Raw genomic sequence first — 27964 nt, 5'->3', positions numbered from 1 at the left:
CTAACATCTGTTGCCAATCTTCCTTCTTTTTTTTTTTTTCCTCCCCAAACACCCAGTAGATAGTTGTATGTCATGGTTGTACATCCTTCTAGTTGCTCTGTGGCTTGATGAGCAGTGCGTAGGTCCATGACCAGGATCCAAACCAGTGAACCCCAGCTGCTGAAGCAGAGAGCAAACTTAACTGCTGCGCTATCGGGCAGGCTCCCTGGGTAATTTCTTATTAATTTCTTTTGATCCTCAGTGGGTGGTCCTTTCAAACTGGAACCTTATGTCACTTCTATTCAAGGAAAGTTTATTGTAATTTTTTTGATGACATCTTTGATAATATACTCTGGTCCATTTTATCTCTCTTCTCATATTTTGAAACTCCTAGTTTAAATCTCTAATCTACTTGGCTTTACTCACTCAGTTTTTCTATTTTTTGTATTGTTCTACGTTTTAGGTCATATCCTCAACTTCCTCAAATAAGCTTTCAAATAAAATTTTATTTCTGCTAAAACACACTTTTTCTAATTTTTAATACCTACATTTTAATTCTCCAAATGATCCTTTTTTTAAAATATAGTATCCTATTCTTATATGCCAAGATGCCATATCTTCTCTTGATATTATAGTTACTGTTAATGTTGTATTTGTTGCTTTTGAAGTTTTCTTCTGAGTGTTTTTGTTTTTATTACTTATGTATACATATATATTTGTATTAACATCTGTCTTTAAATTTAGAAGATTTCCTCAAATGTATTAGCTGTCCATTTCTGTTTAAGATCGAGGAACTAACAATCTATTGGAATATATGTGGTGTGAGAAGGACTAAGATATGAATGAGTTTTACTTATTTGGTGGACATTAAGTTGTTTCATTTGATGATCCATAAATATCAGCATTAATCAATTTTTTCTGTCTTGGGTCAGACAGTTCTTCCTAATTGGTAGTATAAGCCTTGGCTCCCAGGATTTTAGAAGCTGAGAGAGAGAAGTGGGATGAGGTCTCAGAGTTTAATAAGGATACAGTTACCTAATCCTCCTGCTTTAACAGTCTTACTTACCCTCAACTTGTCTTAACTTCACTCAATATTTCAAATCTAGAGCTCATTAGTTTTAATTTTCCATAGAGTAGACTTTCTTCCCCTACCTTACTAGAAGAGGGATAGTCACTTTGTTGTATAGGGTAAAGAAGGAGATCTTGAACGAAAAATGATCTAAGTACTTTTCAAACAGGTCAAAACATTCTTCCTGTTTTTATTCCCACCCCTTATCCCTGCCTTCATTGAACTGGTGTCTCCACTTCCTGAGACTCTCCATGGTTTTGCAGCACAAATAAGTTTGCTTATTGTTGGCTTATAACTCTGCCAGCTGATCGATTTCAGTTTTCTCTCCTGTGCTAAGTTAGCAACTACTCATCATTTTCCAAAATTTGAATGTCATCTCTCATCTGATGTTATCTCCTTAACTTTTCCCTTAGGTGTCTATAACTTTATTTTTAATAGAACTGTTCCTTTATACTCCATAGAGGTTTTGGATAGAGCATACAGAAAATTAAGGTAGTCTGCTACCATGTTTAATAAGAAATATAATTTCTTTATTTTAAAGTTGAGTAACTGTTTAGGTAGCTCATATGCTTGACACAGTTTGAGGCACATAGTACAAATTCCATTCCATTTATTAAATTATTATTGATGGTAGTATTAATGCACTTGTTTTCACTAGAAATTTGTTGTTCTTGCAATTGTTCTTCCCAAGTTCACCCAGACAGATAATGGTAGGGCTGGAACTCAAAACCTAGCCTTCTCATTTCCCTCCTTCATTATTTTCAGAAACAGGGCAGAATTAAAACTTCTGACCTTCTCTTGGACTGAAATTTCACCTACAGAATCATCTGAATATAGGAAAGGACATAGAAGACACCAGTGTGTAGAGACATTTTAACCTGGAATCAAAGCTTACTTTGAGGCTTTTAGTGTGCTGTTGCCTTTGTCTTGAAGTGTACAGCTATATGGATCCCTGATCCCAGTTTGAAATGATTACCCCTTAAAAATTTTTGAGCACCCACAAGGAGGTAAGCTATTTTTTTAGGTGCTAAGACTATAGGTATTAATTTTAGTCCTACCCTGAAGAAGTTCGCTTACTAGAGCTTAAACAGATTAATCATAACGTAGTCAGATACCTGAGCTAATGGAGCCATGAACCAATAATTGAGAGATCAAAGAAGAGAACAGCTGGGTGGGATTAAGACTTCCCAAAAAAGTTTGTGTGGAGGGTGAGCAGTAGCTTAGACTCACATTCCAAGCAAATGAAATTAGGGAACAAGGCAAAACATTGTGAAGGTATATCATGTGCTGTACCCAAAGTTTGTTCACTGTGGCAAGAGCAGGGATATATAGCTTTTTGCAGTCAAGTTCCCACATATTCCAGTGAACTCTGATGTGTCTCCGGCTCTTTGACTAAAACTTTACATGCTACAAACCAAATGCTAATTTACACACATTGTATAGGCAATTCAGCTCAACGTGCTGTTTGAAACAAAAATAAATCTTACATGTTTGTCAAAATATTGAAGCATTTAAGATATATCAGAGTGGTAATGGAAGATCACAGTTCTAGAAGGTAAGATATGTAGAAAGGAATATTGGTAAATAAGATGGGAGAGCTAGGGTGGTGCTTGAACTTGACTCTATTGGCATAAGTCCTAAAAAAGGCATATTTAAAGCTGATGACTTTAAGAAAATTAGAGGGATAACTAAATGTACTTTCTAGGATGTTATGTCTACTGGAAGGACTTGGGAAATAAAAATCAGTTTATTTGGCCTATTGAGTATGTTTCATCCTGTCTATATGAATTAACCTCCTGTTGTTTATGTATCAAGTTTGTTCCTGACTTTAATAACAAGAACTGCAAATTTGTTGGCCTTACACCTGATTACCATTCTCCCCAGTTCTGTGAAACCTGACTTATCCTATGAGACAGAATAGTCTTTGAGTCTCGCTCTGCCTTTCCCTCACCCAGACTAATGCCTAGCTCTCAGCCCAGACCCCACAAAGCACACACTTAAATAGCATCATTCACTTGACCTGTTTGGCAAAAGAATGTTTAGAAATTGTTAGAAATTGCCATTCTGAAAGTTGACGTGAAGTAATGAGCACACCAAGCAAACAATTTTCAGAACATACGCTCTGCCAGTACAATCCATTTTAGACAAACAATGGAAGGCTTAAAATAGCCACAGTGTCATGGTGCCCATTTTGAAATGAATAAAATGTTTTAGGTGACAAAGGGACATGTTTGCTCTCCTTCACAAGGTCACAAGGGAGATTGAACAAGTTTCTATGATGTGCTATTGTAAAAAGGGAAAAAATAGCATGACCATGACTTCGTGGGTATGAAAGTCATATTTGTACTTTCTAGAGGCTTTTGGTTGTAACTTTTTAACTAATGATAAATTCTCTTCACAGCTTAGCAACAGTTCCGCATAATTATTCTTCCTTTTAAAAAATATATCTCTTTTTATAAGGTTATTACTTTGCTTGTCTCTATATAAAATAAATCTAAATACTATATGTATAAAAGAGTACCCTATTTAGTTGTAGCAATATGAAAGATGGCATTTTAAAATCAATAGTGTGGGGCATAGAATTAATTAAATTGTGCCATATAATTCCCAAAATCTCATTATATTTTATATCTACATTGTATGAAAATTATCTCTTGCCTATAGAAACTTACAATATAAGAGTTGGGAGAAATTGTAAAAACCTGTATATTGTTATGGTACTGGCATAAATCGATGGCACACTTAAAAGATATACATGAATAGAATTTAACAAAGGGCTTTTCATAGAGTTTGGGTAGGTCAAGAAATCCACAATAGATGGTAAAATACCCAAGGATTATCAACAATGAGAAGACATTACCACCATTATCACCATTGGCTTGATGGGACCATAGGCTGAAGCAGAATCTGTGAAGAGTAGCAGCCAAGGATGAGAGGCTGACGAGCACGAGTCATGGCCACAGAAGCATACAGCAATTGCCCAAACTATGGTCAAACCATGGAGAAGCATGAGAGAGCAAAGGAGAGTCATACTATACTTTGATCTCTCCCTTCTTTTACATATTTTTAATTACTATTAGTCTTTTCCCAGAAATCAAGGGAAACAGTTCATATACTGCAGTCTATAGAGGCTGGTTAATCTCATAGTCATAGATCTGAAAAGAGTAAGGTATAAAACTTGTGGGTACACCACCGCTTTCGCCACTCAACATTCATTTGCCACACAACACTCATTATAATGTATTTAGATGAAGAAACTTCCATTCTTCCAATGAAAAAAAAGAACACAATGTCTCATCAGCTACTATATAACAGCAGGGTATGGTTAAATTAGTAAAAATTGGCCACCAGTAGCACTGGTGTATACATTAATAGAATAAAAGGAGGGAACATGATTAGTTAGCATCAAACAGAGCTGCTACAGTCCCCATTTTGTAGCTAAGTCCTAAATCAATAATCATGGCTTCTTTATTACATATTCTATCTTCTCCTGCCCTCTGTCAACAGCTCAGTTGTGTTTTTATTTTCTTTCTTTTTTTCCTTTTCTGGAGGGATGACTCAAACTTTTATTATTATAATTTTTGAGTCCTTATAAGTCCTATCTTCATACAACCTCTATTGCAGTTTCTCTTTAGTCATTATTATTGAATATGGGAAAACTGAGGCTCACCCAAATGATTTTCTGGATTCCAGACATTGTCCTACTTGCCACATTGTGCAGCCAGAATCCAATTTATTTAGGTTATTGAGATCAAGCGTCCTGGCCAATATAGTGATTCAGGAGTGTGCTGATTTAATAGCATGAAGAGTACAAAATTGTCTGGGGTAAATCTCAGCTTCTAATTGAAAATAGCCTTGGCTGTGTTTTCTAGAGGAATTACTTTTCTCTTGAGCACTAGTATATCCAAACCCACCAAGCCCAAGACTGAGGGAATAGAAAGAAAAAGTCATTTTAGTAAATTATTACATATAATCATGAGAGGGGCCACCTCCAACTTTACCTCTTGGTTTATGGAACCTTGAAAACTGGGAAATCTGGAAGAAGTCATCTTGTTTTGGCTGTTGTTTTAAGGCATATATTCTGCACTGTAGGATGACACAGGGTATAATAGATGTTGTTTTGCAGCTGATTCTGTAATTGAGACTTCAGCAAGCCTTTCTACAGTTCTATCACCACTGAATGTCATCATTCCTGAATTGTGGAATTGTGGAATCCCCATGGAAGACCATGGATACATTTTTTTTTTTCATGATGATGACCTGATCATTGATAATCTTCTCTGTCCAGGAACCCTCTAATGGAAATTTACATGAGCACAGATAGAGTCACACTGTGCCTATTCTCTAAATATGTCTCCTGAAGACCCCCTGTAACCAGTCTTCATCAATTAACAGACATTTAGGCCTTTCCAAAAGGTCCATAAGACATTTGGTTCATGCCAAAAGGTCCTTGACATTTGGTCCCATCCCAAATTTCCATGAGCATATTTAGTCCATGTCAAATGGTTTTGGACCGAACCAAATATCAGGGAACTTTTGGAGTGGACCAAATGTCTGATGGACATTTTGTACAGGAACAAATGGCCCTGAAGATATCAAGGACCTTTTGGTGTGGACCAAATGTCTCCATAGATGTTTTGGATGGGACTAAATATGACCATATATCAAGGATCTTTTGGTATGGACCAAATGTCTCATGGACATTTTGGACAAGACCAAATGTCCTGTAAGGATCATCATCTTGTTCTTTCCAAGTCCTTGGCAAATTGGCCAATCTATTAACCACTCTCCGTGAATCTAATCTATGAGGATCTCTACTTCAAGCCATCGCTCATTTTAGACAAGTAGACAACCAGATTTGCTGCCCAAAGTTCTTACCGCTGGTAAGTTTCCTTTCCACAGTATTTATCAGGGCCATCTGTGAGTGAGATTATAGAGTATCACTGTATATTTACAGTGATGCCAAATATGCAGATCCATCTATGCCAGGCCCAGACTTGATAACTGGGTCTTCTGTTAACTGGACATAGGGAACTCCACATGAGGCCATAGTTTTAGGTTCAGAGAAAGGTAGTAAAGTTTTTAGAGGAGGTACCATTGGAATATGAGCCACATTTGCATGCAACTTACTTGTGCCCTCAAGACCTCCTTGGGTACATTCACAATATACAATTTTCATTTAATAATAGAATGCTTGCTCACATGTCCAACTTTCTGATTGAGTGGATCAGATAACACATATTTCATAATGGACATCTTGGGTTTCATAGTCACTTAAGTGTCCCATGATCAGGCATTCTGTCTCTACATGGGTCCAACAGCAAGATAGGAACTCTTTTACTAAAACTTTTGTCAGCAGGGTATAGCATAGACTTATTTCAACATTTGAGAGTCTTCACTGTGATTCTCTTATTGGGACTTGAAGGTTTCAGATAGTGTTTCTGAATGTTCCAGTATAATTAGGTCTTTTGGATCATATGATCCAAGTGTCAGGACTGCTTTTGCCATAGGCTGGATGTGATGCAGAGCATTTTCTTGCTCTGGGCACTGCTGAAAATGGCAGCATTGTAGATTATCTGGTAAACAGGTTATAGAATCATACCATTTTTGCCTCTAAAATCCAAAGAATTTTACCAAGTATTAATCTTTCAACTTAATAGGTGGTTCAAAAAACAGCAACTTGTTTTTCACTTTAAAAGGGATCTCCTGACATACCCAGAAAACTGGACTCCTAGAATTGTCAAGGATGTGGCAAAACCCTGAACTTTCTCATAAATTCTGGTACTCTTATGTCTAAGGTATCTAGGATATTTTCAATGTCCTGTTCACCAGGTTCAATTAGCACAATAGCACCAATGTATTGAAGAAAAGTGATATTCCGAGGGATAACAAAATGATCAAGTTTCCTGCAGACTATGTCATGACAAAGAACATGAGAGCTGACATAATCTTGAGCCAAGGTAGTAATGATATACTGTTTTCCCCGAGAGGTAAAGATGAGGAATAGTAGCTATGACTAGTGTCACCATTCGAATAAATTTACAATTATCTAGTCATTCTATAAGACTTATTTGATTTTCTCACTAGCCCCAGAAGTGAGTCATGTGGGGATATATAAAGATTCACCACCAAGGTAGCTTCCACACTGGTGATGGAAGTATTCTCTGCAATTCCTCCAGGGAATCATTATTGCCTTTAATTACTATTTTTATGAGGTGAGAGATGAGGTATGGCAGGTGACAATTCCAGGGATACTTTCTACCATGGTATTCCACTGATATGTTAGGGAACCAATTGAGGATTCTGCATTTTAATAGGTGTATCTATTCCCACTCTACATCCTGAGACAGAGAAAAAAACTACAGAATGGATCCATGGACCTACTTGACTAACTTTGAGATTGACTTGGACCAAGACTCCATCTATCCCCTGACTACCATATTCACAGAAGTGATTAGAAACTCCAAATAACGGTGTATACATAAAAATCAACATGAGAATAGCCTTGTGTTTGTGCATCTGTATCTGGAAAATATTAGCTTGATTTTCCCAACCTCCATTTTTCTCTACTATTGGTTTTACATAATCAAGCACTTCAGAAGAAAATATTGCCTTAGTGTTACATCAACCTTCTTACCTTTAGGCTCATCTTTTCTTCTAAAAAAGTCAACAAGGATTCTTGCTTTCTCTGAAATCATGCCTCCCTCATTGATCTATTCAACATATATCTATTGGACACATACTAAGAGCTAAGAATACCACTGGTCCTTAAAAATAAAAATTCAACAAGAAATGCATCCTACCCTACCCCAATGGAACTTACATTCTAAGTTGAAAACAAATGTTTAATTACAATATGAAAATGAAGACAAAGGAGAAGTAGAACAGAAATAAAGGAGATATTACTTAATCTGACGGTCATCAAAGACTTCCCAAGAAGCAGATGTTTGAGCTGCAACCTGAAGAATACATAGGTTGAATCAAGTGAAGGGAAGTGGGAGGGAATTAGTAGTGAATCCAGAATCCAAGGCAGTTGGAAAAGTACAAGGACGGTCCTGAAGAAGGCAGATATAATGGAGGTTCTTAAAATTATACATCAATGATTGGACTCACACAAGTTTGATTTTATCAATGGAGATTATTTACTTTAAAATTAATAAGTTTACATATACCAAATATATTGTAGATTACAGCAGGAAGTGAAAATCAATTCCTGAAGAAGATTTCCTATTCTCCCAATGTTGACACACCCAGATTTCAGTAGTTAAAATAAATTAGGTTTTCTGTAATCCAAGGAGCTGGACTTACTCATCCCTTCCTTGCAAACAAAGTAGAGCTGATAATTATCTTAAATCAAGACATAATTATGAAATTTGAAAATATATACATGGAAAAAACAGCCCTATAGATTCATATAGATTCAAGGATACATATAGATTCAAGATGCATATCAACATATTCCAGTAGTTTTGTATAAAAATGGAAGGGGGGCCGGCCTGGTGGCATAGTGGTTAAGTTCACACGTTCTGCTTTGGCAGCCTGGGGTTCGCAGGTTTGGGTCCCAGGCATGGACCAACGCACCGCTTGTCAAGCCATGCTATGGCGGTGTCCCATATAAAGTAGAGGAAGATGGGCACAGATGTTAGCACAAGCCCAATCTTCCTCAGCAAAAAGAGGAGGATTCACAACAGATGTTAGCTCAGGGCTAATCTTCCTCACAAAAAAAAAAAGAAAAAAAGAAACGAGGAATGAAGCAAGAAAAGGATGGCCTTGAACTATTGAAGATGTATGTCATAAACTAAAGGGTATGCTTAATACAATCTTTGCACGTAACGTCCATCAAATTAGGTGAAATTTAAAACATCATGCTCAATAGGATACATATGAATGTGACATAATTGTGAAACTTGTTTGTAACCTTGGATGATTGCCCTTGAGGTATTTATATTGTTCTGTATGTGAACCTCTACTATAAAGAAAGTATAGCACTAAAAGGAAGTCAATTTAGGTTGAACCTAGATTGCAATCATCAAGATAAAGCTATAGATGGAGAAGGAAGCCAAATCACACAAGTCCTTAAAATTTATGTTAATGACATTGGCCTTTATTCTAAGACCCCTGAAAAGATATTACAGGGCTTTAGGGAAAATATTGGCATGATCATATTTACATTTTAGTGGATGCCAGGAGAAGAGTCAGAAGGCAGTAGTTCAGCAGAGAGATCACTGTAGACTTGAAAAGGGTGACAACTATGAAGATAGAGAAACACCAATGAATTTTTTAAATATTTTCAAAGTTCCTTTTCACCCTTTCCTCTGATGATCAACTTTCCGCAGACAGGATATTTGGACATTAATATTAACAAGAAACATAGTGATAATATCTTTAACAGAACATAGCCCAAGAAATCACTTCCTCATTCTAAGAACTGTGGCTGGAGGCATTGAGAACATCAACTTTTTAATGAAACCTCCAAGCTACACTAGCATGGTGTAAATTGAACACCTTGGCATCGCTAAATTCTAGTGCCACATTTTTAACAGCTAGGTAGGGAAAGAACAGGAAAAGTCACTTTCAATGTAAATGATTATTACTTAATTTACAAAGAAATTAGTGTTAAGAAATCTTTAGAAGTTAATAGAATATCATTTCTTGGCCAAGTCACACAACATAAAACCTGTAATGCAGAAAGCCATGCATTTTTCATGTAAATAGTTGGTTCCCTTTATGCTGAGAACAATGATGAAGCAAAACTCAGAAACCTTGAAGCAACCACTTTATAAGCTTAAATAACTCCGATGAACTTCTATATCAGCTAATTTTTTTCACATGCTAAATTATAGGAAGTTATATAAACCAGCGCCATGAAATTATCTGGTTCTTCTATCTGAGAAATGACTCCGAGTCTGTTATAGAAACCTTTGTGGGCTTCCTATCTGATCCAGATCTTCTCTTTTACTTTAAAATGCAATTGTGTGCTCTGATTGAATTATTACAAAGTACAGATGCTCCCCAACACCCAATAGCCAAGATATAGCATGGAAAAAAGCCATACTTTCAATCTTCATCAATCAAAACCCTTTCAACTAACGTTGGCAATGAAAATCTCTGCATAAGGAAATGTGGAGTAACAACAGATGTTGCCAAGATTCAGTTTGGGGATTGTGAGGGTCAGTAATATTCATCAACTTGGTTAGGCTATAGCCTCCAGTTATTCAACAAAACACTAATTTAGGTGTAGCTGTGAAAGGTGTTTTGTGGATATAACTCAAGTCCATAATCAATTGACTTTAAGTAAGGGAGATTATCCTAGATAATCTGGGTAGGCCTGGTTCAATCAGTCGAAATACCTAAGAATAGAACTGAAGCTGACCTAAGGAAGACATTTCACTCACAGATAGCAGCTTATCGCATGCTGAGAGCACCAGCCTGCCCTATCTGATATTCTGCCCTACTGATTTCATATTTGCCTTGCCAGCCCTCACAAGCGTGTAAACCAATTTCTTGCAATAAATATCTTAACATGTATCTCCTACCGCTCTGTTTCTCTGATTGAACCCTAGCAGATACAGGGATATTCTGAAAGTGCAAGCTACAGTCTTGCTAGTTTAAGATGGGGAAGAGGTCTACAAGCCTCCTAACATTCTGGGCCATGTAAGAAGACACAGTCTTCCCTTCATTTACCAGTTCAGGGAGGAAAGTGTCTGGGAGGTAGGAGTCGTGGAAAGAGAATATCAGAATTACTGTAAAATTTTTCAAACTAAGATTCTATCCTAGTTTCTGATAATATTTGCCCTAATTCCTCCCAAATCTCAAAAATAACAATCTCTAATATTATTTTTCACTACTACTAGATTATTAACTTATCCTCCAGGAGTTTTCAGGCAGAAAAATTTGGTAGCTCCTATACTATCCTTAGTAGAAGAGAGAGAGAGAGAGAGACCGACCCCAGATGTAAAATGAAATCATAGTTTTAATAAAGAATCAAAATCTCTATGGGAAAACATACAGAAAGAAACATATACCAAGTCCTCTACTTTACAGATATAGTTCATTTATCTAGAACATGTGGTCTCCTACAAAGCAGACACCAGTTGAGTTACCAATTTGCCTTCTCGCATGAACAAGCCCATCTTTTCCCTACCATCCAATATGTTCTGCACCATCTCATTTCTTCAACAACCTAGCCTAAGTTACAGTAAAAGACAGGAATTCCCTCTCTGAATTCTTTAAGTCCTGTCCTCTCAGTTTCAGGATTTTGTCTGAGGTAGCACATCTTTCCTCAATGAATGGTACATGGAATACCCAGCCTCAAGTTGAGGCTTCTCCAAGACAACCTTACCTCAGTAAAATATAGCAGTGGCAATAGTCATTCAAGAGTTATATAAAGTGGCTGTAGGGAAGTCTGGAGTAACATAGCTGTACAATGTAACAGAGAACACCACTACACACATTAAAAAAAATAGCTCTGCCTGTTGTTCTCCTCCATTTCCAACAGTTATGTTTCCTATAGCCTTCCAAATTCCCCAGTTCACATTATAAGTGAAGGTCCTCTTGACACGCCACTCAATTATTAGATGTACCTGTTGTATACCTAGGTCAAACCAGACATTTAAATAGGACAAGAATCATTGCCTACAACTTTGAATTTGATGGTAACAGTAATATCTGCCACTCACCAAGGAATGGAGCAGGGCTCTTTATTTAGTGTTTTGCTGGGTACAGAAAGCTCCATGGGTTTCCTCTTGGCTCTTCTTACTATAATCGGTATGACCATATAAGTAATAGAGGGAGTCAAATGGGGGTTCTGCATGATGTTGAGATATTTGTTCCAATTATACATGCAGAAAATGGGATAATAACATATTGTATGTCCAGGGACCCACTTGTGCAAGTATTTGGAAACCTCTTTGTTTAAGCTAACTCCATAAATCTCCATATTACTAAAATTCTTCAGTAGCATTCTGGGTTCCAAGGTATAAGAAATAAATTTGAAAAGTCTCTGAAAAGTTTGGGTTTTACCTTTTCTCCAGAGCACATTTGCCTTGGTAAATGGTGAGAGGTCCCTGGGAAGTGGGCTATGAGGAGGACTCACTGAACAGATTTATAATGTTATTACTGATTCCTTATTCAATAATGCTAAATATTCTCTTCTTTGAAGAGAATCTGGGTATGGGATTTTGATGCAAAGCAACTCTTTCTCATGATGAGTCAGAGTAGTATGTTTTTATCTGGAAAACAGGAGTTATACAAATCAGACAAAATTTCAGTGGATTTCCTATTGTGGTCCTTGAGATCCTGCCAATTAGCCACAACCAAGAGTCCCTATGGATGAAATTATTCTTGTTTCTATGCTGGACCTGCTGTCTCTGCAGGTAAATGTGCCACTATACCTTTGCTAACTGTGTGGCCCTCCTTGATCTCTGACACAACAGAATCCTCCCATTTCTAATTAAACCAGGTCTGCAACATCTCTAACCAGAATTTACAGCTTACAGAGAAAAATTGCCAAGGTAGTTTCAAAGAATCTCAAGACTCTCTCACCACTGTATTTCTCAAAATAAAAGGGAATGCCTTCTAACCACTCTCAGGGAAAAAGTTAGGGGATATATAGGTTGATTACCAATAAAACACGTTCTTGAAGGATACTTATCTCCAAACATTTCTTTATGCCTCTACATCTCATGGTTTGATCCTCTGACCACATGATGAGAATTGTCTGAAATGCTCATTAAAAATGCATATTACTGAACCCCATTCTAGTTTTAATGAATTCGATTTTCTGTAAGTGGGTCCTGAGAATATATAGTAACAAACAAACAAAGATATTCTGAGGGACTCTAAAATTCTACAGTCACCGCTTATTTTACCAAAACATTTCTGATATTCAACTTCATTTAGTATGACTCCTGTTTAAATCTAAACTACAATCAGATACTTGAACAAATAGTTAGAAGTCACTCCCTAAACATAATGGTAATTCCCTTGATCTAAAATTAATTTCTTATATTCCTAGGGAAAATTTATTCAGTATCCATTCCTAAATACTTCCCAGACATCTGCTGATATAAACTAGAAATGTCTTACAATTATTTTGGTGTATAAGAATTACCTTCAAGAGTTTGACTTTGTAATTGGAAATATGGACATGCTGGGTCCCAACTAATTCAGGAAAAAAGAGGACTTGAAGTCTGGAACATAAGAAAAATGTACTTTCTGCTGTAAGAAACTTGCTAAAATAAAGAAATTCTAGCATCTTTAAGCAGGGAGGTAAGAACTTGATGTGACAAGAGAGAAGGTACTTCTTCATCCAATAATGGATGCTCATACTGGTTAGAAAGTCAGGGAACCGAAATTCCTTGAAATCTTTATTTCCATCATAATTCTCAGGGCTCTATTCATCATTTATGGTAAATGCAACAATTTCTTACTTAAAATATCTGGTGAGCTTATGAATCTAACTGACATTAAAATTTGAAATTTGGTAGAATTAAACTGTATTTTGAGCAATAACCAAGTAAGAGTTTCTTTTTGCAAAGTCATGGAAATCCTTGGATTACAGTGTGTGGTATAAATCAATAATTTAGGGTGTTATATTTGTCATTTTCCTTAACGTCTTCAATGCTATTAAAAGCAGGATTCTACCACATAGTTTTTTAAAATTTTTCATGCCCTTCATACTGCTCTAAGGTCACAAGCAACTTAAACCCCAAAGTCAGACCCTTAGCAGGCATTTTATTCCAGCTGAGTAGAGGTGATAACTCAATTAGATATTTCATCTCTACATACCATGGGCTGCCGGATTTGCTCTCCCATGTTCTACGAAAACTTTAATTGATTCATGCTCAAATTAGTCCAGTTAAGTCCTAAATATTCCTTACTCCCATTCCTTGTACCCTACTTCTGATATAAAGTCAGATTCTTCGTTGAAAATAATGTTAAATAATTTAATGTAAGTTAAGCAGAAAATAAATGAGTTGAAAGTCTAGGTCACATGATCTAGATAGTCCAAATTTGGTAATCAGGCAGGAACCAAAGCAGAGCCAAATCCAAATGAGAGAAATGTTTGTTTATAACCACTCATCTCATCCCCTCACCATTACAATTTTATGGCCTATGCCTGCCTCTAGAACCATAGACCCTGGTACTTTCTGCTCTGCCACTGGACTCCAACACACTAAGACAATATCCACTTTGCTGTTATTTCTAGACTCCACTCTAGTCTCTTTCAGAAAGCTTTAACTGATCTTGCATTTTGTGACATTCATTCAAAAGTTAAACACCAGATGGGAAGATAAAATTGGCTGAACGTTAGCCGTACTCACTTTTCTTTGCTGCTAGGGAGAGGAGAGAAGGCACATCTACTCTTCATTGGCTATACCATGTATATAGGTATATATATATACACATTTTTTTTTTTACAAAGCCCTTCTTTTACCACTAATAATTTATGTTCCTTTCAATTCAATAAATGCTGGTTAATTACCTTATTTCAAATACGCTCTGTTGAATCATTAGAGGATACAAAATTTAGTGAGAATGATTTTACCTTCATGGAGTTTGCCATCTAATCACTCTGGAGAAATTACATAAGCATTCTAGAATTCAGCTTTATTGCTTATTAAATGAGGCAGTTTAATTATGATGCAAACCACTTATTCCACCCTCTTTTTACTTACCACCGGAGCGAAGTTGAGGAACCAGGGTTGAAAGAAGAGTTATCATTATTTGCTTTTTTTCCCATAAAAATTTAGGAGGTACAAAATCAGGAGACTAAATAATGCCAAATCCAGGTGAGAAGGTACAATCCGTTAAGTCAAAAGTGGAAGAGTGAAATTGCTGCTAAAATTAAAGCTGTGGTATATATACACAATGGAATACTACTCAGCCATAAGAAACGATGAAATCCAGCCATTTGTGACAACATGGATGGACATTGAGGGCATGATGCAAAGTGAAATAAGTCAGAGGGAGGTGGTCAAATACCGTATGATTTCCTTCATTAAGTAGTAGATAATAACAACAATAAACAAACACTTAGGGACAGAGATTGGATTGGTGGTTACCAGAGGGGAAGGGGGGAGGGAGGAGGGTGAAAGGGATAATTGGGTAGGTGATGGGTTGTAATTAGTATTTTGGTGGTGAACATGATGTAATCTATGCAGAAATAGAAGTACAATGATGTACACCTGAAATTTTTACAATGTTATAAACCAATGTTACTGCAATAAACAAAAAATTTAAATGACAGCTATTATCATAATTAAAAAAAAAAAAAAAAAAAGCAGGTTTTCAAAGTCAGGATGTGGATCCAAAATCTGAGAGGGAGAGAGGCCCAAATCACAGAAGTAGTCTGGGTAAAAATGGACAATAGTCCAGGGCAATTTCCTAAACGAGTGTTGTCTACTTGGCATTTATGTAAGATACGGTAAACTAGCCACATTTAAAATCTTGAGATAGAAAAAAAAATTTCTTCATAAAACATAAAAATCTGAAAGATATATTTCTATGTCTAAAGTTTTTGCACTCATAGTTATCTGCCTGATGCAGATAAAGCACTTGGTTAAATTATTATCATTACCGTTATTATTATTACTATTATTATTGCCCTTTAACCTATAACAGAGATCTCAGCTTAAACCTCTGCTGTGCTCAGCTGGCAAACTGGCCTAAGGTTTATTTTCATGCAGTATGAATGGACTTTCTGAGAATAAATTCAACCTAAGGGAAGAATGAACAAATCTCAGTAAGTTTGACCAAGGAATAAAAGTCTGTCCTCAGGGGTGAAGCTAAAATCAGCTTGATGTCTCTCAGGAGCATCTGTCTTTTATTCCAATACCCACTGCGCTCATGATTACTCTCTTTCAGAGAACCATCGACAAAAGGTTGGAAGGTGGCGTTGGAGAAGCAGAAATAGAACGAAAACAAAATCAACATAATTTTCTAAAACCGAAATATTCATTGTGGTGCAAGCAGTACTTCTGATTAGCCCTCTAACTGATATAAAGCACATTGTGAGAGGGTATTTTCACCTACCTCATAATGGAACAGAGTTGAACTTTGGCATTTCAAAGATTCCATGGCCTATGCTGTAACAAGGGACAGAGGTGACAGGAGGACAAGGCCATTTCCAGTGGGTCCCCAGAGGAAGATAGTGATGCAGCAGCCACATCCTGCAAGACATAATGTGATTCTGTGTACATGTACGACAACCTCTGAGGCCCTCGTAAATACCAGACATTCTGCATGAGCAGATGGAGGAAAGAACCAGTGGGATTTGGCTTTTTATAGTTAGTGTAGCTTCATTTATACCCGTGGACTGCTTCATGACCTCTAAAATTATTTGAATCCAAAATATCTAAGAAAAAAGGCATTGACATATTTGTGAATGAGTGCATTTGCAAATAAAAATTAGCTTAAGAGAAGTTGGCAGTAGGATGGTAAACGTGTACCATTAATTACCATAGTTAAGATTCACAAGAAACTTGATTCTATAATCTAAATACACATCACATTGTCATCAAAATCAAATTTCTTAAAAATTCTAGATTTAAAAGATAAAAAAGATTCTAAAATTAAATATTGAGTGATCTTTATTCAACAATTGTCAGCAATATTCTTCTCAGGTAACTGTTAAACTAAATGTATCAATTCATTCTGGATCACACTTACATTTAAAGAACTCTCATCAGTGCTTGATAGGACAGTCTTTGCCTTCTCTTGCCCTCATTCTGCCATTTCTCTATTTATTTAAATTTCTGTTCTTTCTTTGATATTAAAATGTTCTTAGTTACTTAATTCCTCATACTATTATCTTGACTCCAGACTTTTCTAACTAATATTACCTCATCTATTTTCCCTCTTGATCTTATTCTCCCTCACCTATATTCATAAACCTCCTCACTCTTCTTTTCGTTTTCCTATCCTGTTCTTTTTTACCATGCATGAATATACCCATGTCCTTCCCAAATAACTATGCCAAAAATATTCACATTTTCTAACTAACCTACAGGATTTACTCATAAAACTGCATATAAGTGAAAGCCTATACTGTAGTCTATCACATGATAGAAATCCTAATTAATAATTAAATGGGATGAGTGTTCCACAAATTATTTTTCTTTAGAGTTTCACATAAGTATTTCTTGAATGAATAAATGATAAAAATAAAAATTCTCTAAACTTAGTAGGTTTATATCTCTGTCCTGTATAAGTTATTAAACTGTATTAAAACCTTTCCAAGTGAAATCTTGTCATGACTGGTTTCTCCTTTCCTCAGGAAGCAAAAGGCTTTGTTTGATATTTCTTATGAATAGATATCACTGGCTCATCCCACCAGTTTGCCAGGCATGTTAAATGAAGATATTTCTAGTGCCCACCTCAGTGGGTTGTTGCAAGCTTTGAAGGAGATATTATTGTTAACTCTGTATCACAATTCCTGGCACACAGCCAGTGAGAAGGGCATGTGATGATTTTTCTAACACTGGACAAAGTATAAACATTATTTTATCATGTGAAAACTGAGGCTTAGAGAGGTTCGAGACTTAGAGAGGTTTGCTCACGGCCAAACAACTATTAAGAACAGAAATGGGATTTAAAACCAGATATAGCCAACCCTATAGCCAGCATTTTTAACCAATATAGACTTGTTCCGATTTACCCACTCAATATTCCCTTTCCTGAGATACACTGTACTCCTACTTGCCCTTCTAATGTCTGGAGACCTTTCAAGTGACATGGAAGGAAACTGAGAGAAAAGATTAATCAATAGAGATCACTTGCTCTAGTTCAATTCCATTTGTAATTCACTATTTGTTTCCAATGAAATATTCACCCTGAACAATGGTGCACAATGTGTACAACTGAGGATTTCATTTTTCCTCATTTTTGTGAGTGGAGTTAGGGGGAAAAAGCCATAACTAGAGCTCTCCTTAGAGGTTACAGTATGTAGCTAGCATTTGGCATATGGGAAGTATGTAAAAGTATCTTCATTTTAAATGAACAATCACATGCATAAAATATTTTGAGTGGAATATTGTTCAATAATTCTTTTTATTAAGAACATGGTGGGCCTTGAATATAAAGCTAAGGAATTTGAACTTTATAAGGTAAGCATAAGCAAGTGAATAAAATTTTTGGTAGAAGAGAAACAAAATTTCTCTTGGCACAAGCAAACTTGTTAAATGAAGATAGAATTGAAATGTTCCTAAACTGTGTTCCATCTATACTCTGCCTGTATAAAACTGCTCTCTGCCAAGAGGCCCAACATTGGTGAAATATACATGAGATTCAAAAAGTCATATTCCCAACTCCATATTGGTATTTGGGGGAACGAAGGTGAGGAGTTGTCAAGGGGGTGATCTCAGCATGCTCCATAGTGGTTTGACTAGAACATTTTTTCTTAACAACATCCTTATGAAAATTTCTATAGACTTTGAGAAATCAAAGATTATATTATTTCTCTAGCACAGATGTGGCCTTAAATTCCATCCAAATTGAGTAATTGTAATTGTTTTTCATCAAAAATGAAAATGCTTCCTTGTCTAGAAAGATAAAACTGTTTTATAGCAGAAAGATTCAATGTTATCTGAGTTTAATGCTACTTATTTGTCCACAGACTCATTTTCTGAATTTTCACCAGCTGATGATAGTATGTAGGCAGGATTGTACATTTGTAGTAATTTTTCTGAGATAGTATATTTTGCACTTAATAAATAGGTCTGTGCTTGAAGGAGAGGGATAGGATAGAAAGAAGAAATGGAAATCTGGCCTATTATTAATAGCTGGTATTGGCAGCTACTAAAGTACTCATGATACTCTTTATTTGTTGCACACGGATGGGCTGCACATTAATATGGACAGGAGTAGAGCCAAGGACTATGAGTCAAAACATGACTTTGTCAGTTGATAACTTTTCCCAAGTACCCAGTATACACAAAAGTCTCCTTTATATGCTACGGAAATTTTCAAATTAGCAAATAAGTCACAAGAAGGCATAGTGCAATGGAAGGAGAATGGCAAACACAAAAACGCTAACTGAAAATCAATGGCCAAAAGCTCGAAAGACACAATCTATTCCCATGTTTATGTCTCACTACTCCTGTCTTGCACTGTGCTCTCATTCATGCTGTAACACATGAAATTTCCTCAATATATGTGCCCTCTCTCACTCCGTGCAGTGCTTATGACTGTAAATGATTTGTCTTTTATTCAACAGGCTTAATGAGTCTGTCTTCAGGAAATTTCCCTTTACCCTTCTCTTGACTACATTAGTTGCCCCTCCTCTGTTTTTCGGTTGCCTCCATACTCAACTCTGGCAAAACTCTTGCCATATAGACTCAAAACAGTCATTCTTTCCATTAGACTGTAAGCTCGTTAATTTGGGGACCAAAATATTTTATAGTTCAGGTACTAGCATAGTATCTGGCATGTAATATGAGCTTAAAAACTATTTTCCTGTATATTGAATTTGGAAATAATACTGAATTGACAATCAAAATGCTCAAGCCTGAGCTCCATAAATAGTTAGCTAAAAAAGAATAAACAAGTCATATGATAATTTCAAATCTATAACATTAGAATCGCAAGTATTTCACAAATTCATGTTAAGCATTACATGAGATAACACGCAGGAAAGTGCTTCATTAGCTGTAAAATAACAAATTTTAATTAATATTAAGTTTAACTTCAGATTGAATGGAGAAGTTATTTATCTGAATTCGTGTTTTACTGGTTGTTATCACCAACAACAGGAATTGAAAGGACATCCTAATAAGTTGAGAAGGGTGTTATTTGAGAATAATCTATAAAATATGAAAAAGGGAATAGATGTATTGTTTACACATGGAATATAAAATTAGGTGAAATAATGAACTCATAAAATGAAAGTAGAGGGATAAAAGTAGAGATCTTACAGTGATTCTATTTCAGAAAGCTGTACTACAAAAACAGTCTCAGAAAACTCTTGGGAAAAGTCAAAAAGTAAACAACAGTAGAAAAATATATTTGTTGGGCCAGGCCAGTGGCGTAGCACTTAAGTTCGCGTGTTCCACTTCCGTGGCCTGGGGTTCGCTGGTTTGTGGACCTACTCACCGCTCATCAAGCCATGCTGAGGCGGCGTCCCACATGGAGCAACCAGAAAGACCTACAACTAGGATATATAACTATGTACTGGGGCTTTGGGGAGAAAAATACGTTTATTGAGAGTCCTAAGTCTATGAGGTTTTAAAGGTTTAAGGGAGAAAAAAAGTTGCTAAATTTGGTCAGGAGAAATTCAAAGCATAGATATCTTCAGTAAGATCTTTTCAAGAGCTGCCATTTTACCTTGAAATAGCATTTAATTTACTTCTGTTACCAAGCAATTTGCCAGTCTCTCTCACAGGATTGATTTGAACTAGAGTCCCTAAGAAACAAAAATCATTAAACAATACCTTAGAAATATGACAGTGACTGATCATATAGTATGAGTTTCATGCCTCTTGGCCTTTGCCATTTTCCACCTCATTTCTTAGGTTTGGTTCCAAGATGATTCCATTTTAAGCTCAGCTACTAAAACTGTAGAAACTTTTCAGTTTTTTTTCCCAATCCATTTTGACCACATAAGGAAAAAATCACAGCTATCCAATTAATTCCCCTAATTAATAAACTTTATTTCCCCTTCAGCCTCTGATGGCATGCTCCATGCTGTTCATTTAACTGTCTGTCTCAAGCCTTCCCTCTGACCTACTTGCATGGAGTCCTGATGGTTTGGGCAGCATGCCAAGATTTCCACAGCCTTTACAAACACATTAAAAACACATTACAACCCCTTCTACAAATCTGTCCATGTATACCACTGTGTCACAGTTGCATCTCTGCTTAACTTCTTATCCATACCTTTATTGCTTCTCAACTTAACTACTTCATTCACTTCCGCAGTAGCCTCTCAGGGTTCATATTTTCAAGTTCTATGATGTACCATGTGAAGCTGACTGCAGAGACCCAGCAACACCCACACCTATACACACAATCACCATTTCCTCTCCTCTAGCAATTCCATTGACTATCTTTTCACTACATTTGTTCCAAACATTTATTTTTTTGTTTTAAAAGTTGCGATGGACTTCTTGTAGTGTTCCTCATAGAAATCTGTAATTCTCTCCCACCAACCCTAGCCCTCCACTAACTACTCTGATATTGGTAAATGGAATTTCTCCCCTGTAACTTCTGTTGCCTGCAATAGTCTTATTACTCTCCATCTCATTAGCTCTCCATTTCCAAGCACAGCTGAAAACAGAATGTTTTTCTCTTGCCTGGCTTTTATTTTCTCTTTCTCTCCTTCCCTTTAATCCAATTACAGAGGTAAATATCATTGATCCACTGAAAACTGTCTTATAATGTGAAGCCCAAGGGATTAATAACACATGCATCATAGATCAAAGTGGTAAATATTGTCTGTTTCTGTGTTTGGCTCCGAAAGATCATTGTTTCAAGTGGAATTGTTATTATCGGTGCAGCAATATTTGATGGGCACAAATCTTGGAGAATTTTTTACCTAAAAAGTCTCTATCTCTAGCTTTATCTTTTTATCTGATTTCTATATCTATAAGGCATGGTTAGCATAGCTGAAATTCACATCAGGCAACCCTAAGCCTTGAAAAAATGTACATTCATTGCTAACATCAGAGTTTAGCGTATGGTAAGTACAGCTAATGTTACATTTTCCCTGAGCTTTAGTACTGTGTTGGTCCTTCGATCCTTTCAATTTATAGAAAGACAGAAGACAAATGTGTTATACACATATACAAATACTTATATATGCTATAACTGAACAGCAGTGAAGTATAGAAGAAAATATATTGATACAATTAATATATTATTGGGCATTTATTAGGTAACATACTCTGCGCACAGCACTTTAAAACACATTATTTCTTATAGTCCCATATGATGGGTACTACTGTCACTCTCATTTACGTAAAAAAAAAACCAGGTTTTGACAGTCTAAGCATCTTGTCCAAATTTGCACTGTTAATAGGGGACCTGACCAAGATTCAAACTCATGTCTTCTGACTCTAGAATCCAAATACTTATTACAAAGTCATATAATAAAACCTCACAAGAAAATTATATTGTAACTGTCTTAAAGAATAAATAGAATTATTACACATAGAGATGGTCAAAAAGTCCTTCTAATGTTAAGGAGCAAAATAAACGTCTCTTTAAAGGAGAAGGCACATTCCAAACTATGCATCATAAAAGTTTAAAGAGAAGCTCCATCCCATTTTTCAGAATTAGTATAATTCAATAAAAACTAAAGTCAGAGAATATAAAAATGGTAAACATCCCTAAACAAGGGAAATATGTAGCCCATTGTTTTTATTGAGAATATGGAACTAAGGGACCTTTTAAACTGAAGTTCAGCATATTGTGCTAAGCACAGTTTTGAGCACAACATAAGCACAAAGTAAATAGTGCACAGTTGATCCCTGAGCAGATTAACAGATTGGCAACCAGGAAGGAAACAAGGTAGCTCTTTTGCCAGCAAAAATATTGGAAATGAGCAGGAACACACAATGCATAAAAATTCTAAATCTGATAAGTTTAAAGATATCATTTTATGGTTTATAAATTTCATAAGTGGTGAGAAATATAAAGCAGTTGTAATTATCTCCATTTCTGGAGGAGAACTAATACTGACAAGTGACTTGCCTCAGTGAATCAGTGACAGACTAGGATGCAAGATCTAGTCATCTGATGCCAAGAGAAAAACAATAACAGCAGCAGCACCATGAAGCATGTGGAAAGGCCTGCGTCTTACTCAAGATACACACACATCATTTTAGTACGGCCAGTCCATACTCCATAGGGGTCTATGCAGATCCGACCCCAACACCATGCTCTCTACAATGAGCTGATCCTTCAGAGCAGAGGCTTACCAGATAATGTCCAGAAATATTCTGAGAAGGCCCTCTTTTGCCCTTTTCTTTCTCTGATATGTTGAGAGCCATTTGGCTCATTGAGGATAGGAGATTTGGAATCACCTGGCTGTGTATGCTGTGCTGGCTCACATTCTTACACAGCCTGAAGTACAAAACACATTCATAGCTAGGGAGACTTGGGGATCTCAGGAAGGAAAGGGTTCTCACTCTTCCTGCCTCTTAACATACGTTTTTTTTTATTTGGGGGACAGAATACAGCTTGCCAGATGCTGTGGTTTGTCAAGTTAATAGCTATGAAGGAAAGGTTAGAAAAATGAGACTTAATATGGAAACAAGGCCTTGGAAAAGTAAACTGAGGCTAAAGCCAGATCTTGGACTGTTGAAAGTCACTTCTTGGCCCATTTCATAGCACTTTGCCCTTTGCATTTAACTTCCTACCCACTGTTCTCAGGATACTGTGCATTCAACAGGACATAGCAATTACCCTTTATGAGGCCCACAATCAGTTATTCAATTCTTAATGCCCTCAACACCTTTAAGAGATCTTTTCATTACAGGCACACAATTCCCAAGCAAGAGAATAAAGCATTTCCTCCATCTAAAACCCTGTACTAAAGGTTTCAGCTTCAGAGATTTGCAAAGAGTTACTTAAATAATGCTTACTACGGGTGAGCTCTCATAGGTGCCTGAAGCCCCACGTCCTCCTAGGGGAAAGGCTCTTTTGTATATAACTCTTCTGTTATTCATCCATTCACACTGAGCCCTTTTCATTAAATCAATGCCTTTCACTATGACTTTGGTATAGAGGGTTCCTCCTTTGTTATTTAGACCTGAAGCCTCCAAATCTATTAATCATTTTAATTTGCTAACTAGGATAGAGTATAGGATGAGTGGTTTGAGAGCTGCTGATATGCAATGATTATCTAGTGTAGGCTAGGGGAAACCATTTTAGTCTCCTTTTTTCCAAACACTATTCCATTGTACTATAGACTATGCTATAGGGAACAATCCTCTGCTGGCAGGGAATGAATGAGATGACCTTAGTGGAGCTCTGTCACATCTAATGTCTATGACTCTTTAATTCAGTTATCCTTCAGGCATAGAAGAGCTTTCCATCATTACTTCTAAACTGTTTCACTACCATTGTTACTTCAGAAAAGCCTCTCAAGATCTGTTCTACTTGTCTGCCTTGCTTGAATTTCTGCTTCATGTCACTGGCTGCCACTGTTGATATAGCATTTCAACTCTGCCAAAATCACTTCCTGGTGTTCCGCCAGATTGTTATTGAGAAACTTGATAAAATGTCTCTTTCCATGACAGATGTGAAAACATTTGTCCTCCATTTTATGACAGGTACATTTCTAGCAACACTCATTGCTGCATATTTATCTAGGTTAATAATCTAGAGATAGAAACCAAGTAGTTTATATGTATAATTTATACATAATCGTCTGCTTCTCCTGTTATTTGAAATTCAAGTTTACTGTCTTATGAATGTTTATAATCTTGACTAAGCAGAGCTCTAGGCAAAACATACCCTGATGCCATCTTCTCTGAATCAACAGCGGAGACTTGCCAGACAAGTGACTTTGGATAAAATAGGAATGATTTAAAGGAACAAGGAAAGAATAAATACACTTGCACAGTATTCCTCTGACTAGTGGAGCATAGGTGGTGTTAAATATCTAAGGTTTTATGTGTAGAGTTTGCAAACTGTACACTTTCAGTTATGTACTTTGCTGAGTTTAAAATAAACTAGCAATTCTTTCCATGACAACTGGTTTTAGGTGTAATTCCACATGCATGTGAACCTCAAATAAAAATTGTTTGCAGATAGACAGAAAGATGCATGCATTACTAAGCATTTTTTTTTTTTTTTACTCTGAGCAGGTTGATACAGGCCAGCCTACTGAACCATTCTTGATGATGTGTCTTTCAGTGACATGAAATCAGCAAGTGGTAAATTTCTTTTCAATGCTTCATCTTATCAATATGCTGTCTGAATAGAAGATATGGCCACTATTCCAGTAGGAAACATATGTCTGGGTTCTATCAGCAATTGATATGTCCAGAACTGAATGATTGCATTAATTCCCTGTCTTAGCTATCTCTGCCCAAGGGCTCACGATCACTCTCTAGTGGCTAATGTGCCCCAAAAGGAAATTTCAGTTTTACCTTATACATCACATTATGGAAAGAATACATTTATTCACTATAAGAAGCATTATTGTAGTGTAAACTTTAAGAATACAAATATAGATATAGGTTCAGGTGTAGATATAGGCATAGGCAGAGATGGCTCTAAATTAGATTTACTGTTTTTGAGTTCCTTTTCTCCCTCTTACAAATTCTGTGACTCTAGTTAATTAATCTAGTTAATTAATCTAACTGAAATAAGTTTCAGTTTCCTCATGGTAAAATGGGAATTATATTAGACCAGCCTCATAGGATTCTCCTCAGTAATAAATAGGATCATGAAAGTGGAATGATAGGCACAGGTAAAATACAAGATAAATGTTAATTATTATTACATAACACACACAGATGAAGAGTTTAACTTTGGCATAACACTTTATTTCTCCTGTTCTGGAAACCTTAATTCAGATACATGTTCCTCTCCCATCCCACCAACCATGATAAACACATAAATACACTTATGCACCAAATCCAATCAATCTAGCATTCCAAGCTACTTATCTATGTGTAGTCTCTCTCAATCTCTCTCTCATATATCTCTTGTTCTCTTAGAGTACCTTTGCTTATGTGTCTATCTGAAATGTTCTCCTCTCCCTCCTCCTCATCGTTTGGCTGGCTAATTCCCATTATTCTCTGAAATTCATCTTAGGTGTAACCTCCATTTGGAATCCTTAATATCATCTTTTTTTCTTGCACAGAATGTGGTAGAAGTCCTTTCTCTGGTGTTTCATGATATTTTTAAAAGATATTATCGCCTAAAAAATTGAATTCAAATTATCTATCCAAGTGTCTATCTATTTCCAAGCGGTCTGCCAACTAGTTGAATGGAAAGACAATTAAGTATAGACTTTTTAATGTAAGTCTTTTCAGAGGATTTCATTAACCTTTTCTGAGTGAATGACTGAAAGAATGAATGAAACAGATAAAATCCATGTTTTTACCAATAAATAAATTTATTACAAAATATTATTATATACCAGGAACATATAATGCCTAGAATTACATGCAATATCAGACATCCACCAAAGGATCCTCACATACTTTGTAGTTTAATAGGAGTTTAAATAAATGAAATGTGATTTAAAGAAATTGCTGTATTTCTTTTAAGATAACCCCATAAGTTTTACATTCTCTATCAGGGCATTCATTTGTAGTGAAAAATAAAGACTCCAGACTTATGCCTAAAAGGCAATGACTATTCCCTATAGTCAATATGATCCTTGATAATAAAAAAAGCCTGAAGAAATCATAAATACATATGAGATTTAAAACCACTTTACTAATTAATCCATGGTGATGATATGAAGGAAAATAGTCTTTGCAAAATAAACCAGCTGCTGTCTACTTGAGACCAGAAATAGAGATTGACACAGAGTAAAACAATGTAAAGGGTAAAGTATCATGAGTAAGAATGATTGATAATCATTAGAAACATATTTGGAGGTAGATAATGATTAGGAATATTAAAAACAAAAATGAAGAGGTAAATACGAGGCCACAAAAAAAACTAGAGAGAGTGGGGCCAGCCTGGTGGCACAGTGGTTAAGTTTGGCTCACTCCACTTTGGCAGCGCAGAGTTCATGCGTTCAGATCCCGGACGCAGATCTACACTACTTGTCACACCATGCTGTGGTGGCATCCCACATACAAAATAAAGGAAGATAGGTATGGATATTAGCTCAGGGCCACTCTTCCTCACCAAAAAAAAAAAAAAAAAAAACCACTAATGAAAAACCCAAACAAGTAAAAGGTAAACTAGAAAGCAGGGAATAGGAAAAATCTAAAAAGGAGAAGCATGAAAAAAGTGACCATCAACAAAGAAACCACAATATCAGAACCCAAAAGTAAGAGCTCAGAATGCCATGACTATGTTCTTTTTTCTCAGTATTGCTTTAGCTATTCGGGGTCTTTCGTTGTTCTACATAAATTTTAGGATGCTTTGTTCTATTTCCATGAAGAATGTCATTGGGATTCTGATTGGGATTGCATTGAATCTGTAGATGGCTTTAGGTAGTATAGACATTTTAATATGTTTATTCTTTCAATCCATGAGCATGGAATATCTTTCCATTTTTTTATGTCTTCTTTGATTTCTTTCAATAGTCTTATATTTTTCAGTGCACAGGTTTTTCACCTCCGTAGTTAAATTTATTCCTAGATATTTTATTCTTTTTGTTGGGATTTCACTCATATGTGAAAGATAAAGGGAACAGATTAGTGGTTACCAGAGGGGAAGGGGGTTTGGCGGTGGGCAACAGGGGTAAAGGGGCACATATTTATGGTGAAGGAGAAAAAGTAGACTACTGGTGGTGAGCACAATGCAGTCTATACAGAAACTGATAAATAATAATGAACACCTGAAATTACACAATGTTATAAACCAGTATGACCTCAATAAAATAACAGAAAAAAGAGAAAAAGAATGCCACAGCTTTGAAACATTGAAGACATTTTTAAAAATTGTAATTTCTAAGAGGCCACAATATATAATAATAAACTGCAAATGTAAAAATTTCTTAATATTTACAATTTAATATGGATCCTGATAATTAAGTCATGCATCAGAGAAACAAACAACAAAAATAACCTCCCTATTCATATACTGTTTTGGGGGTATATACTTTCAAAACCCTAATAATTAGCATAGGGAAGAGTTACATCCAGCATTTCACACAACAAAAAATCCAGATAGCATGTCTGAATTACCTCAAACCTTAAATTTATTGAGTTCTAACCAAATGATCCATTTGGTCATAAATGAAGCAAATGAGACTATGATGACATTTTTGTTTTCAACTTA

At 36.1% G+C, this 27964-nt stretch overlaps 1 long non-coding RNA gene across 1 annotated transcript in view; it reads left to right on the top strand.

The window, feature by feature from the left end:
• LOC147916674 (uncharacterized) overlaps positions 1-27964 on the top strand; it is a 221352-nt gene that overhangs the window by 184881 nt on the left and 8507 nt on the right. Inside the window, exon 4 of the long non-coding RNA XR_015552715.1 lies at positions 24859-24927. This is a non-coding gene — a long non-coding RNA (uncharacterized LOC147916674). The remainder of the gene's footprint in view (positions 1-24858; positions 24928-27964) is intronic.

This window comes from Ceratotherium simum, chromosome 7 (genome assembly GCF_057802395.1).
Source record: "Ceratotherium simum simum isolate JZ-2026a chromosome 7, ASM5780239v1, whole genome shotgun sequence".
In the NCBI taxonomy this organism is placed as follows: Eukaryota; Metazoa; Chordata; class Mammalia; order Perissodactyla; family Rhinocerotidae; genus Ceratotherium; species Ceratotherium simum.
This window is presented reverse-complemented; position numbering and strand designations above follow the sequence as displayed.